This window comes from Macrosteles quadrilineatus, unplaced genomic scaffold (genome assembly GCF_028750875.1).
Source record: "Macrosteles quadrilineatus isolate MER2022 unplaced genomic scaffold, UCM_ALF_1.0 Scaffold_2__2_contigs__length_208266976, whole genome shotgun sequence".
Lineage (NCBI taxonomy): Eukaryota > Metazoa > Arthropoda > Insecta > Hemiptera > Cicadellidae > Macrosteles > Macrosteles quadrilineatus.
Window position 1 is genome coordinate 45995271 of NW_026542595.1, and position 17132 is coordinate 46012402.

The following is a 17132-nucleotide window of genomic DNA, read 5'->3' on the forward strand; positions in this document are numbered from 1 at the left end:
TAAAAAAGTTTAAATGCTTGTTTTCAGTACTATTCAAAGCTTTCCAGAATTATTTATCGTAGCATCGTAATCGTAAAGTTTTCATTCACACGAAATTATTTACATTCATTATATATATTTAAACGGATAGTTAAAATATAATTAGCGGTAATTTTATAAAATATAATAAGAGGTTTTCCAGTGGCGGGTTCTTGTATTATATGTCCTCGTAAAATAGTACTTATTATTTTTCTATCATCTTTAAGATGAACGAAAATTACAACCCATTATGTGACAAGCGGCCTGTAAAAGATGCCAAGAACATAAAAAAACGTTGACGTAAAAATATGGAAAGCAATTTCTTTGACATAACACACGTCATAAATTTGTTTGCTAGAGACAGGATTGAAATAATATGTCAGTTAAGATACACAAACGCCACAACAGCAATATGTTCTGTGGTAATCCCCCATTTGTATCCCTTAGCAGGTTGTTCATTGGCGGTTCTTGGGTATTATGTAGCAGTTTAGTCTTGCTATAATTGTATAGGAATTTTTACCATGTTTATAATTGTACTAATTTTATGATTTGACATATTTTTAATTAGGCTTCCGTCTTTTAGCGAACCTTCCATACAGGGAATAAGCTATTAACGTAGGTCTCATATTATAACCTGGACCCGGGACCGACTTACTTTTTCGTTTTGATGTCCCCAAAGACCAAAACACCATCCGTTCAAATTCCTATGTGTCCTTTAGCACGATAACTCAAGCAAAAATGATCCAATATCAATATATTTGAACGAGTTCGCGAACCAGTATGATCGGACCATGGGAACGAGATTTTATGGGGTGATAAGAGGGTTTTCTCGTTTATGACCCTGAAAACATAAACTTTCCCAATATCTCTGTAGACCATTTTTAATTTTAAGAGCTTTAAAAGACAAATAATTCGGGAAATAGACTATTATGAAGTGTGTATGTACGGTTATTAGTTACGGTGAAAATTTAAAAAATGTAAAATTAAAAAAATTTAATTTCCATGTTATTCTAATAGAGAATAAGTAAACTAATGTAGTTTGCCTGTTTATGGATAGTACCTGGGGAAATCATTAGCTTACTCTGAAAGCAGTCTTAGTATTTCTGATACTTTAATCCATTCCCAAACTCCACACTGCTCGCCTTTACTACTTCCTTCACCACTCCCTAAGTCGTGGACCCGTTTCCCTCCCTTCCCATAGCATTTAAGTATTACAGAGATACATTAATCCAACTGCCACAAACGGTTCCCCCACTCTATGATGCCAAACTTTACTACTTCCTTCACCACTTCCTACGTCGTGGGCCTGTTTCCTTACCTTCTCGTAGCATTTTAGGATTAAATATACATATATCTAACTGCCACAGACGGTTCCCACACTCTGCGATGGTAAACTTAACTACTTCCCACGCCACTTCCTACATCGTGGACTTGTTTTCATCTCTTTCCATAGCTTTTTAGGATTGCAGCTACCTTAATCTAATCGTCATAAACAGTTCCCACACTCCGGACTACTCGCCTTTACTACTTCCTTCACCACTTCCTACGTCGCGGACGTGTTTCCCTCCCTTCCAATAGCATTTTAGGATTGCAGATACGTTAATCTAATCGTCAGGCCAGGTTAGGTTATGACAGTTTAATTTTATAATACTAAATTTTAAAATTAATTTTATGATAATTTTTTTTTATTAAAAAGTGAATTTTATACCAAAAATTATAAAATCAATTTAAATTTTTTCAACTTAGCGGTTCTAGCGGCTAACGCTGACACTACAAGATATGTTAGCCATAGTCCCTCCCGTGTGCCCCACCGTACTGTGGGTAGATGGCTTATTATGAACACATGTTACAACTTACAAGTCTTTGGTTTCTTTTTTCCTTGTTATTAAATTCAACCAACATGGTTACTTAGCAACCCAAATGTTAAAAAAGGTGACTTTCAGTTTCATTTTTCTACGTCATTAGATTGTTGTTGCCAGTCCTAACTGTAGTATACTCGTTTTTAGAACATTTGAGGTGTTTATATAGTCATATCGTTTTATATGGTAATTTTATACGTCATAAAATTACCAAACTCTAAAAACACCAGATTTATTACGTGATCATTACACTTTACAAGCACATTATCCTTTGTAATACGGTTATCCGTATCCATTATTAATAGGCATGTTTCTTTAAAACCTTTTTTCAGCTCGTGTGCATCGTAGGGAAAATATACGCGTACTGTTAAATATATTTTTTTCTGTAGCTGTGCAGAATTCCTTTATAAATTTAGGTATGCACAAAACTTAATTAAAAATTACAAAATAAATAACATGGGCCGTACGGGTTGTCATGCTGGTGACGAAATAACAACGTTAACAGAAAATCAAAACAAATGGAATAAATTCCAATTACATGATTTATTTACAGCGTGGGGTGAAAGTAGAGAAGTCTGTATTTTACATATTTTTGTTTTAGTTTTCGACCACTGGACGACCTCTAGTTCCCATAAAAATAAATAATGATATAGTTTGAAACATTACCATTTAACAACGAACAAAGGGGGATGTCTCACCAACGCATAAAGTTGATTCGAACACGCTTCTGTTATGATGTAATGTGGCGATGACAGACCTCATGAATTTTAGATACGAGTGTGGTTTGAGCTATTACCTCTTCCATGTCATCTGTCCTGTGTTCCCAATTCTACACATTTACTCACTTTCTTTTAGTTTTCTGTTTTCCCAGAACTATTTTATTTAATAATGAATGAATAACGCCCACGTAAATTAGTGCAACTTATTACACTTATTTTGGTCCATAATGATATTTTTATGACCATTTATAGATATTTGTTAAATTAACGAAACTAATGTTCATCACGCAATCAAATGCTCACCTAAAACCATATACATTTAAAAATACATACGTCAGCGTCAAAACTTTCACTAAAAATCAAAATTTCATTTAAATATACCTCATAAACACATCCGGGATTAATTAAGTAGTAAGCTTTACGGAATTCTACTGAGAGGAAATGCATATACCGGGTGTCCAGCCTAAAGTTTTCCAATAGCTAACTTTTTAATTTTAAATCTGACAAACAACTTCTTATAGGGGACTTCCCTTTATTTTTTATTCTGCATTTTGGGGTGATTTCGAAATTTTTCTAAATGGCCGCCATTTTCCAATATGGCGGACAACTTTGTTTTTTCTTATGGAACACCCTGTATTTTTATGGTGTTTTGATACTACAGGTTATTTTAAGAAATTTTTGTTAGGTATTTTTTCATAAAACCAATGGTTAAAGAGATATGAACGGTTAAAGTTTATTTTCCGCCATAAGAAATGCCTTAAGTTTTCCAATAGCAAACTTTTTTATTTTAAATCCGACAAACAACTTGTTATGGGGGACTTCTCTTTATTTTTTATTCTGCATTTTGGGGTGATTTCGAAATTTTTCTAAATGGCCGCCATTTTCCAATATGGCGGACAACATTGTTTTTCCTTATGGAACACCCTGTATTTTATTATGATTTCCGGTAGAAAACGTTATTTAAAAACGTTTTTGTACTTGGTATTTTTTTCCTAAACCCAACCAATCAGGCTAAACCCAACATAAAATTCTATGTATAGTTATGTAAAATCAGTTTAAGCAGTTTGGAGTTCTAAAAAATTTTAAATTCAATGGTAAGAAAAACACAGTTTTTATGGAAATAACAGCTTATCTTTATTTATTTACAGTTTAAAACATTTAGATTTAATTATGTACACGTTCACAACAAGAGAGCTCAGTAATCCTAGTTCTACATTAGATGCTCAAACAACCCACCATGTTGGTCAATACACATGGCCAAGCGCTCTTCATGTGCTCTTATTTATTTATTTATTTATTATCATTCCAACGGCAGAGCCATTTGAAAAAAAAGGCGACAAACAGTTTCCAACTTAACACAAACAATGTGACAATCGAAAGAACAATAGAAAAATCAACAATAAATAACAATAAGTTAATAACAATATAAATAAATGACAAAGTAAATAACAACAATATAAATAAATAACAATATAAATGAATAACAATATTAATAAATACAATATAAATAAATAACAATCCCGTTACAATAATATGTAAATGAATGCAAAAAAAAAAAAAAACAAAAAAAAATAGCGGAAGGCTGAATAACAACAAATCATTTGATGGTGAGACAATCATCGACAAAAGTTTGACTAAGCAATTTCATTCCGTTGCTCGCCAAGGACAGTGAGGAACTTTCTTCGAGCAAGTTTGAAGCCGTCGAAGAAGAAGTCCTCAACGCTTGACACCGTGTTTCCGAGGCGAAGAATCCTAGCGAGTGGACTGTTGGCGTCGTAGGATGTTGACCTGAAGCGCCGGCCGAAAAATGCTCTGAGACGAGTTCTGCCTGGAACCCTGATGTCGATCTCCAGAAGAAGTTCGGAGCAACTGAGAATGCCATTCATGATCTTGTATAGGAGACACAGGTCAGCAACATCTCTTCGAAGGTCTAAAGGATGCAATCCCAGCATCTGTGCACAGTCGTCCACGGGAGCGTCTCTATAGGAGTAGCCATTTCTAACGCAGACCAGACGAAGAAATCTTTTCTGGATGGCGTCCAAGCGTTGCCTGTCGAATTCCGTGTAGGGCGACCAGACCACAGAAGCATATTCAAGACCTTGTCTGACTAATGCGCAGTACAGAGACTTCAAAGCATGGGGACAACGGATACCTCGTGTGAATCGTATGATGAATCCCAGCATTTTGTTTCCTTTCTTGGTAACATGGTCCACATGATCTCCAAACCGTAGGTCGTGTGAGAAAATAATTCCTAGGTCTTTGATAGTCGTGGTTCTTGGAATACTGTCTACTCCCAAAAAATACAAAAAGATGAGCGGATTAAGAGAGCGATGGTACGTTATAACAGAACATTTGCTGGGATTTATCTTCATATTATTGTCCTCACACCATATCATAACCTTATCCAGGTTCATCTGTAACTGTGCAGCGTAATGAATAATGGTAATAACTCTTTGCGAATGAATAATGGTTTGTTCATCAATGTCTCTGCAGGCGGCTTGGATCCTGCACTTCATGTCTGCAGGTGTCGTTGGTCGGGTTTTAAACACTTTGTCTTTAATCGCACCCCAAAGAAAAAAGACTAGTGGTGTGAGATCTGGCGATCTCGGAGGCCATGCAATTGAGCCTCCTCTACCTATCCAACATCCTTCAAACATATCATTGACGGCTTCTCTAGCCACTCTGGAGAAGTGTGGTGGAGCACCATCCTGTTGAAACCACATTTCCAGTGTGGCCTGAAGAGGAAACATTTCTAAAAGTGCAGGAAGGTGGTGTTCTATAAAGTGAGCGTAGTCGGGTCCGTTCAGCGGGCCGTCGAAAAAGTGAGGTCAGACAATTTTGCCTTCAAAAATACCACACCACACGTTTATTGACCATTTTCTTTGATGGTCAATAGTCTGCATCCAGTGAGGGTTGACAGTAGACCAATAATGCATATTATGCCTGTTCAAATGCCCGGTGCTGAGGAACGTTGCCTCGTCTGAAAATAAAACAGTTGACAAAAAACGAGGTTGCAACTGGATTTGTTCTGTCATCCATGTGCAAAATTCTAACCTTCTAGGGTAATCAGTTTCTCGTATCTCCTGATTAAGAATGACATGATATGGGTGAAATTTATGTTTCCGTAATATTACTGAAACTAAACTTTTACTTAGATTAGTATACCTTTCAATTTCTCGAGTAGAGAGATGCGGGTCAACCAAAACTGAAGCCAAAACATCTGCTTCGGTATCAACATTGGTGATAGGATGTGTTCGATTCCGTTTTTTGGGACCTAAGTTGCCTGTTAAACGAGCTTTTTTTTTTCAAGGTGTAAAAAGCTCATATCTGATGGATGCCGCCTGTCAGGAAAACGAGTGGCATACAGTTCAGCAGCGGTTCTTTTGTTTGTGTGGCATTCCCCTAGGATTAATAACATATCCACTTGTTCGTTAATAGTCATTATAACGGCAATAAAACACTGAACTATACACAGTCACATTAAATTGTACTCCTAAGACAGCATATACCACCACAATAATGAATAAACAGGAACAGGAAACCTCATACTTTTAATTTACTTGAACATGTGTAATTTCCATTGTTGCACAGCTGTGACTGATGACCATATGATTCCGTGAAGTAGCAGTGAAATTAAACCTTTAAATGCACTAGAGTCTGATTGGTTGGGTTTAGGAAAAAAATACCAAGTACAAAAACGTTTTTAAATCACGTTTTCTACCGAAAATCGTAATAAAATACAGGGTGTTCCATAAGGAAAAACAAAGTTGACGGTCATATTGGAAAACTGGCGAGAAATTTCAAAAAATTAAATTAATACCTTAAAGCAGCATAAAAAATAAAGGGGGTCCCCCATAACAAGTTGTTTGTCAGATTTAAAATAAAAAAGTTTGCTATTGGAAAACTTAAGGCGTTTCTTATGGCGGAAAATAAACTTTAACCGTTCATATCTCCTTAACCATTGGTTTTATGAAAAAATACCTAAGAAAAAAAATTTCTTAAAATAACCTGTAGTATCCAAAAACACCATAAAAATACAGGGTGTTCCATAAGGAAAAACAAAGTTGTCCGCCATATTGGAAAATGGCGGCCATTTAGAAAAATTTCGAAATCACCCCAAAATGCAGAATAAAAAATAAAGGGAAGTCCCCCATAACAAGTTGTTTGTCGGATTTAAAATTAAAAAGTTAGCTATTGGAAAACTTTAGGCTGGACACCCGGTATTTATCGAGCTCACAGTTCTTTGTTATTGCTTGTTGATAATTACATGGCACTGAAGCCGACATGCCACTGATATATCCAGCCTGTTTTTGGTACCGTAATTGATGATTTCTTTAGCGTATATTTTGCGTCGGCTTAATATGAAAACTTAAATACTTAATCCTAAATGGTATTTTTACTGCAATGCCTCTACAAAAACATTTGTTCATTTTATGCCAATACATAAAAATGAATGCAAAAACTATGCATTCATGTTTATGTATTGGCACTATTAGGAAAAAAATAAAGAAAACTGTCAAGTAAATGCTCCGTAACCGGCACATGCAAAGCTACACACCACAGCAACATTAGGATCACAGGATGTGTAATTTGTACATTGGTTGAACTCCTCAGAAACTACGAAGACATTATAGTAAGTAAGTAAGTATCTATTAAGCAAAAACAACGTTTGTAAACTAAATTTACTTATAGCATCTGAAATTAATTGTTCAGTGTGATTGTATGTTTACTTTGAGAGAATTCTTTTAAACATGCATATATCAATAGAACAATTAATTGTTGTAGATCTTGTATAATCCTCCATTCTTATATTTAATAATAAATGTTACCCTGTATTATACTTTAAATCATACACCGTAACGACGAGTCTTAAACAACAATATGGCCGGGCGTATGCTGAGACGCACGCGACGCAACGCACGCAAGCCAAGTTTCGCGGCGCAAGCCACGCAGCACACGCATGTTTGACTAGCGCATGTTGAGACGCAGCACACGCGACACATGCACTACCGGCACTACGCAGCTGCCAGAGACGATAGTAGCAACTCTTCTGAGTATTTTCCACTGTAAAAAGAATATAGGAGTTTTGTATTGATTTTCTTTGTAATTATTACGTTGACCATATAAATCTCTGTTGAATTTTTAACCTCCAAAACGGGTTTTAAGAACAATTGGAAAATGTTAAAGAATATGAAAACATTGTTTTAAAAAACTAGGTATATAATACAGTTGTCTGTTTGCAATGTTGAGCGAAGCTAGCATATCAATCCAATGCTTTTCTCAAGTCAATGCTACATCTGTTTCTCGTAAATGAGATATATAGTTGCAGTATCCAATGTCAATGATATATTTGGGTCGCATAAATAGAAGGCTTATTTGCCTTATCTAAAGTCAATGGTACGTCTTGTTTAGGTTAATGGAAAGTCTACTTGCAGTATCCAAACCAATGGTAATTAATTCGTGCAGATAGTTTCAGCCGTTTAGAAGGAGTATTAGTAAAACAAAAGCAGTAGTATAGTATAAGAGCTTCGCTCCGCTCAATAAAACTATCATCGATAGTACTATCATAGATAAAACATACTCCCTTACTATCATGACATTTCACAACTGCATGGTTTACATTACAGCACAGATAATTCGCATAAGAACTCAATCAACGTTCGGTTGTTTGTTGTGGTCTTGCACAAGAGTTGCGTGGCGTGTGTCTGAAAATCTGTGTCTGTGCTACAAAACTGAGGCATGCCACGCAGCACACGTAGTTAGTTGTCATTTTTCAAGATGGACGAAAGTAGCTACACCTCTGAGTTCGATATGGAAATTGAGGAATTGGTTCTTTTATACTGTGTTTCAAAAAGTAGAGCGAAAAGTATGTGGCAGAGTGTGTTGAAGAATAAAGATTGTTCGCCTTGAATGAGTAGGCTTTATTTAACACAATTCAAGTAATGGAATTCATAAGTAAGAGTTAAATCTAGAGAATGAAATAATGATTACAAACATTCAACATAAACAAATAAAATAACAATGTCCAACAACAGCTGGGAATATTTTCTATCACATTCTTCCCCGCTAATATAATTTAAAGTCTTTAAGGTGAGAAGGTAGTTTCTTCTGTCTTGAGCTTCGTCTCTGTGATTGTGTTTCATCAGTCCTTAAGGTTTGTAGAGGCTCTTGAGTTGCAGATTCTTCTATCACCTCTGCATCGGGATGAGACACATCCTGGGTCTCGTCTACTAAGTTTACATCGCTATTAAGTTCCATTGTGTGGTTCTCCGGTGTTGATTCATCATCAAAATCTGTTCTCTCGGCTTGTTTTCCACAAGGAGCTAAGTTGCGTGTAGACACTGTTGTCTCACGCCCATCTGGCAATCGTACATGAGCGTAATCAGAGTTTCCTTCCAGCAATGTCACCTCCTGCACTATTGGTTCATACTTAGAGTTTCTGATAGGACGTCTCATCAACACTTTTCCAGGAGTCATCAACCAGGTTGGTGTGGAAACACCATTTTGTGATCTTCTGGGATGTCCAAAAATTCGTTCATGTAGCGTACAATTCGTGGCAGTACAAAGCAAGGATCGGATAGAGTGAAGAGCTTCATCCAGAACTAATTCCCACTTTGTCACGTCAAGTTGATAGTTCTTAAGGGCAAGTTCTACTGTTCTCCAGATTATACCATTATATCTCTCAACCTGGCCATTACACTGAGAGTTGTAAGCAGTAGTCCGACTAGAAGCAATGTCGTTTAAAGCGAGAAACTCCTTTAGTTCTTTTGAAAGAAAAGAAGATCCCTGATCGGAGTGAATGTAGCTAGGAGTACCGAACAATGAAAATAACTGTTTCAGTTTGCAAATAACAGTCGAAGAGGACATATCAGGACAGGGGTACGCAAATGGAAATCGTGAGTACTCATCAATGATTGTTAGCATATACCGATTTCTTGTAGAAGAGGGAAGAGGACCCTTAAAATCCAGGCTAAGACGTTCAAACGGTGATGTTGCTTTTATTAATTTTCCATCATGTTTGAAGAATCTTGGTTTTACTTCAGAACATACCTTACAGGAAGCAGTCATTCTTCTTACCTCATCAAGGGAGTATGGTAAATTTTTGCTTCTTATCCAATGATACATACGAGTTTCACCAGGATGACACATTCTTTCATGATATTGATGAAGTCTGTTCATTTTGTCGCTCATCGAGCACACTCGTGATAGAGAGTCAGCAGCTACATTCAGTTTACCAGGTCTATAAACTTCTTAAGTAATTCATAATACATAAGTAAGAGTTAAATCTAGAGAATGGAATAATGATTACAAACATTCAACATAAACAAATAAAATAACAATGTCCAACAACAGCTGGGAATATTTTCTATCACAGAGTGATTATATGAAGAATCGAAAAACACACGGCGAATTCCTTTTAACAAGAGAACTAAGTGACACAACTACTCAAGACTCACCAGGAACCAATTTGACTATATCCATTCATTGATTGAAGATGACATTTTCAAAGAAGGGTGCAACTGTTTGGAGCCTATCAGTACGAAAGAAAAACTGACAATATTTATGAGGTTATTTAATTTTATTATATTACTTGATTGTACTGAACCTTTGACTGTTAGAAAGTGATTGAACTGCGTAAAAATATTTATGGCCTTATTTGTCTTAGCAATTATGAGTAAATAAGTAACGTCACAAATTAGGAAAGTTACTCTTTTTAATAGTAAAAATCGAGTTTATTAGTGTAAAAAACGAAAACTTATTACGGAAAAGCTAATTTATATATTTACATTTGACATACAAACAATAAAAAATATATTTAAACAACAACAACAAGAAAAATTAACAACAACAACAAAGTATCTATCAAAGCAGTTAATTTTTCCCAAAATGTTTAACGAAGTCATTCAAGTCCAATACAGTTAACTGCTCAGATTCCAGGTTGGCGTTTTGACCGTGAAATAAGAGGATGGATGGGGACATGTCTGGCGTTTCGCTTGATGGTGAAGGCAATGGTTCTGGTGAATGTGGGGTGAATGGTGATGATGGCAGAGTGGATCGTCCAGGTTGGGGTCTACAGTTTGAGGTCGTTGAATTCGATGGCCCGGGTGAAACTGATGTTGAGCTTCCGGAGGTTGAGTGTCTATATATATAGAGTTGTTGGAAGTATTGGTAGGTCTACACAAGATTTCTTCTTCATCAGACACTGCGTTGAAGATTTTCCTTTTCAACTTTATTTGACTTGTAGTGGGCATTTTTTTCACCGTATTGTAAATGGACATACAGAAATGAAATAGGTCATCATCTTTTTTCTGCTTTTCCAGATTTTTTTGACGTAAAGCGGCTCTATCTCGATGTTCTTGGAGAGCTTTAACCATCATTGCATTGACAGTAGTTGTATTAAATTTTGTTTTTGCACATTCCTTTATTGTATGCCTGACGTTTTCAGCAGCCCTGTCGTCATTGGACCTGTTATTTTCCAAACTATTTTCTAAATTTGCATCATTCTCTAAAACATCCTCTGGCAATTCTTCATGTGGTGGTTCCTCATCTCCTTGCACAGGATTAAGATTTCCACAAGTGCTTCTATTTGCCATGTAATTGACGAGGAACTGCATTTGCTGTTTATATTTCCATGGTCTGTATTTTTTGCAGCACTTCCACTTTTCGTCGTTTTCCTTCTAATTGCTTCTCTATGACAGCTCCTCAATTTAAGCCACATGCTCTTTGCTTCGTTACCTAAAACATAATCGGCTTGTACACAAACACACATATATATAATATATATATTAACTTATTCTCATTAATATTATTATACAATTTTATCGTTTGATTTTCCAGATACATTGCTACTGGTGACTCCTACAAAAGTTTGGCATACAGTTATAGAATGAACGATAGAACTGTATCAAACATTGTTCGTGATGTATCTGAAGCTATATGGATAGAATGCAGCCGCTGTTTATGCCAGAGCCGACGCAAGAGTTTTGGATGAATATAGAAAAAGATTTTAAAGATAAATGGAATTTTCCTAATTGTATTGGAAGCATTGACGGAAAACATGTGACTATAGCTGTAAAGTGAAATTGAAATTAATTGTAAAATAAAAGATAGAAAATATCTAGTACATGTTTATTGAAAGTAGCAGTGGACTGTAATAATTATAAGTTTGTTTTTAAAATATGTATAAACAAACAAAACATATGATTTGAATCACACATTGATAAATATAGTCTTTTTGAGAAATAATTGTATATAGGCTATGTAAATTATGTGTTTTTACACATTCTGGCCCCTTGAAATATGAAATTTTGTTATTTCAATCCATTTCTTGACCTGGTAAAGGGCACAGTTTTGAAATAGATCTTTTTATCAGTCCATCCTTTGTTTGTAATGTAGCAACTCGCACAAAATTGTCTTTTCCTGGATGCACTGCGATCACTCGCCCAATTTTCCAAGTACAAGGTGGTAAATTGTCGTCTTGAATAAGCATTATATCATCAATTTTTATATTAGGTCTTGATGTATTCCACCTTGACATTTTCTGCAGTTGGTTCAGATATTCCTTGCACCAGCGGTTCCAAAAATGCTGCGAGAGTTGTTGAACATGTTGCCATCGATTATTCAAATGCGAGGGAATTTTGTCATTCCAATCTAAGTTTTCCTTCCACAGTTGTTGCATTATAAGTTTAGCTAAGAGAATGACAGGTCCAATTAATCCCAAAGGATCAAATATCTTGGCTATTTCCGACAGAACTTGGCGTTTTGTAATGTTTTGTGGTTGAGTATCTTGTGATAGTGAATATTTGAATACATCATGAGCGGTATCCCACATTAAACCCAGTGTTTTGACTATTGAGTTGTTTATGTCTAAATTGTGTTCAGGATGAGCTTCAATATCTGATTCAGGAACGTTCTTTAGTAAGTCAACATGATTTGATGACCACTTTCTTAAATGAAAACCACCCTTGGATAGCAGTTCTATAAGATCACTTTGAAGACGTAGTGCTGATTCGATTGTATGTGCTCCACTTAGAACATCATCGACATAGAAATCACTGTGCAATGTTTTGCACGCGATTGGAAAAATTGAAACTTCATCTAGTGCAAGTTGTTGGAGTGTTCGGGTTGCTAGATATGGAGCGCTTTTGGTTCCATAAGTGACTGTCTTTAGTTGAAAGACCTTAATTGGTTCAGAAGTGTGTGATCTCCACAAAATGGATTGAAGGCTGTGTTGAGAGGGATCGATTTGTATCTGACGATACATTTTCTCAATGTCAGCTGTGAAGACGTATTTATGCATTCTGAATCGGGAAATAATAGAAAATAGTTCATCTTGTACTCTGGGGCCATTCATTGAAACATCATTAAGTGAAAGACCAGTTGAAGATTTAGCAGAAGCGTCAAAAACAACACGTAATTTTGTTGTGGTAGATGATTCCTTAATAACAGCATGGTGTGGAATAAAATAAGATCGTGATGAACTTTTATGAGGCATGCTAGCTGAACTGAGTTCCCCAATACATTGCATGTGACCTAGCCTTTCATATTCACTCATAAAATCCCTGTAGTCATTGTACAACTTAAAGTTTTTGGCAAGTCTGTTTTCAAGAGTAGCAAACCGTTTGAAAGCGATTTGTTTGTTATCACCTAGATCGGAAACAGTATCCTTTAAAGGAATCTTTACGACGTATCTACCGCTTGTGTCGCGCATGGTTGTAGATTCATAATGTTCTTCACAAAGAAGATCCTCCCCAGTTAAAGTGGATTGAGATTGACAATCTTCTAATTCCCAGAAACGTTGAATATTACTGTTTAACAAGTCTAGAGATGATACAAAGTATGTATGATTGTCGTCAGAAACGTGTTTTCTTACTTCTACATTCCCTGTGACTAACCATCCTAATTTAGTTTCCCTAAGAGATGGGCCATTGACTTATAACTGTATTGTTTTGTCACCAAGAACGTCCCAAAACGCTTGAGCCCCTAGGATCATGTCTATTTTTGATGGGTTATAATAATAAGGATCTGCAAGAGCGACATCAGGGGGAATCTGAGTTGAATGATTGAATAAAACACTCCCTGGTAACTTTTCTGTAAGTTTGGGAAGAATTAGAAAGTCCATTTGTGTAGTGAATTCTGAATTTCTAGAATTGACTGTAACATTTACGACATGGTTGACAGAAGTTGTATTACAATTGATGCCTGTTATTGATACTGAAGCCTGTCTTTTGTTTACTTGTAATCGCTTACAGAGTGATTCTGAAATGAAGTTTGATTGTGATCCACAATCAAGTAATGCCTTACATGAAACAATCTTACCTCTAGGACTGATGACATCAACAATAGCTGTAGAAAGGATAGTCTGAGTTGGTCTGCTAGAGGATTGATCATTGGCTGATGCGCCTACAGAAATAACCTGTTTATTATCCGCAGTGGATAACTGTTTGTTATCTGAGTGTGGTTGACTGCTCTTACCACAACTGTCTTTAGGAATTGATACTGACTTAAGGCAAAGTAAAGTGTTGTGTCTTCTTCCACAAGATTTGCAAACACTCTTACTTTTACACTGATTAGTTTTGTGAAATTTCAGACAGTTGTTACACAAATTTAAGCTTCTTACCTTGTTTATTCTATCAGGTATTGCTAGGTTGTGAAATTGTTCACATTGAAATAAAAAATGTGAGGACTGGCACAGTTCACATTTAGGTTCTGAAGATGACAAGCATGGCTGTCGTGATGACCATGACTTGTTTTGAAACCCAGAAGCAGAAGTAGGTTTATGTTTGACAAAGTTAACATCATTATGTTTAGGCAGTGGAGCAACTAAAGGCTTACTGTTATTGTAATGAATAGAGTCTAGTATATGAAACCTATGATTTAAGAAATCATTTAGGTCTTGCATTGTTGGAAAGCTATTAGGCTTAAGATTATCTTGCCAATTCCTGAATGTGACAGGATCAAATTTGGAAGAAATCAAATGAATAAGTAGAGTATCCCATTTGTCAGTGGGTTCTCCAAGTGCATTCAATGCACGAATGTGCTTGTTGGAACTGTTGATCAGCTCTCTTAAAGATTGGACAGATTCTTTTTCTAACTTTGGTAGATTGAACAGAGAGTGAACATGTTTTTGAACTATTAATGTTTTGTTGTTATACCTCTCTTGAATGAGGTTCCAAGCTACTGCATAGTTAGTGGAAGTTAACTCCAAAGATGAAATTACGTCAAAAGCTTCCTTTTTCAAACAAGATTTAAGGTAGTGCAATTTTTCAACATCTGTTAGAGATTCATTGTTATGGATCATCACCGAAAACATATCAGAAAACGGAAACCAATCGTCAAAAGATCCATCAAAGGATGGCAGATTTAATACCGGTAGGTTTAGTTTAGGCCCTGAAACCTTGTCTGAAGTTTTCATTTGAATTGAAGTATTCTGATTGTTCGTAGTGAATGATTTGGCCTTACCTATTATTTTGTAGTATGCCGATTCAAAGGTTTCCCTTTCTACCTGTTGGGCATCCTCGTCATCCTCCAGTTCGATGTCCTGTTGGATGAGGTCGAATTTGTCAAGAAGTGTCTCTGCCTTGGGAAGCCTGACGCATAGTTCGTTAAAAAATCCGGGAGAATCAATGGAATTTTCCAAGAAATGTTCAAATCTTGTTAATTGTGCCTTGATTGTGCTTCTTTTCTTTATTAATGCGTCCATTTTGTCTTGGAAAAGCTAGTTGCAAACTCTGTAATTTTGTCAGTTTGTTGATTGAAAAATGAAAAAAAATACTTTACTGAAAATAATAAAAACTGTAATGAATCATACTGGATTAAAATCCGGCTCGAAGGACCAAAATGTAAAGTGAAATTGAAATTAATTGTAAAATAAAAGATAGAAAATATCTAGTACATGTTTATTGAAAGTAGCAGTGGACTGGAATAATTATAAGTTTGTTTTTAAAATATGTATAAACAAACAAAACATATGATTTGAATCACACATTGATAAATATAGTCTTTTTGAGAAATAATTGTATATAGGCTATGTAAATTATGTGTTTTTACACAATAGCCAAACCAGCAGGGAGCAGTTCTAGTTATTTTAATTATAAGGGACACTTTTCAATTGTTCTTTTAGCTGCCGTTGACGCGCATTACAGATTTACGTTGATTGATGTAGGATCAATGGGTAGGTTTAGTGACAGTAATATTTTTTGGAACTGTACTATTGGAAAGCGAGTTCGAGACAAAACACTCCATATTCCTCCTTCCAAGGATTTAGTTTCTTTTGATGATCTGTTATACAACCCTGCTCTTGGAAACATGCCTCATGTATTTGTCGGAGATGAGGCATTTCCTCTCATGCAAAATCTTATGCGCCCATATCCGAAAAGAAGTATTCGTGGTTGTCATGATGTAATGGTATTCAATTACAGACTATCGAGAGCAAGGCAGACTGTTGAATGTGCGTTTGGAATATTGGCATCTAGATTTAGAGTGTTTAGAAAACCGTTTGAAATAAAACTGGACACTGTTGATAAAGTAGTCAAGGCAGCTTGTGTGATCCATAACTACTGGCGTAGCGAAACCGTTCGATCTAACGTCGAACATGAAATTGAGATAGAAGAAATGCCACCTAACCAGCTCATCCCTCTATCACCATCAAGAATTCGAGCAACTACTGAAAACTTTATAATACGGGACAACTTTAAAGAGTTTTTCAATTCTTTTGGAAGGGTTTCTTGGCAAGATGAGTGTTCAAGACTTTTCCCCCTTGATCTGCATTTAACATGTGTATATTTATTTATCATATGTTATTTTTTCTTACTGTTTACCTTTTCATTACATTGTTTTTATTGCTCAAGTCAACATGGTTTCTTTTTTATAATCTTAATTTTACCATTTTCCAATCCAACATTTGGTCCTAATTCGCAGCCGGATGAAAACCTGGTAACTATATTCATTCCTTGTTAACATTACCCCATTTATAATCTAAATGTTCTACTCAGTTTCCTTACAGTCCACTATTAATTTATTGTTTTTGAAGTTTACCCGATTATAATCTTTTTGGACTCAGATCACGATATGAAATAAACTCTTTACTTACTTTAATACTATATTTTTGGTGCCAATCAATCAAACAAGCTCAAGTTTATTAATTTTTTGTACACTTAATAGACTATACATTCCTCCATTTAGTTAAAGACTTTATTGAAAGAAACTTATTATCTGTATCTTTGATGTACAATTCATTGTTTTGACTTCAAACTGAGATTTTGTGTTTACTCAAGACCTTTTTATATTGTGTGTGTGCTGCTGGTAAATTTTGTGTTCTACTACTACAATGGCTCCTAAAACTTCAGATTTTAAGTCATCTACATACACTCGCTCAACATCCCTAATTAAAACTCGTTTTAATAAGCTTAAAGATACTGTTGATGAATACTCTACCTCAACGGAACAACTCACCCCTATTCAAATTAAACAACTAAATGCTCATTTAAATGAAATTCGTAAAAGAAAAGAAGAATTCGACAACAATGTGCAACGG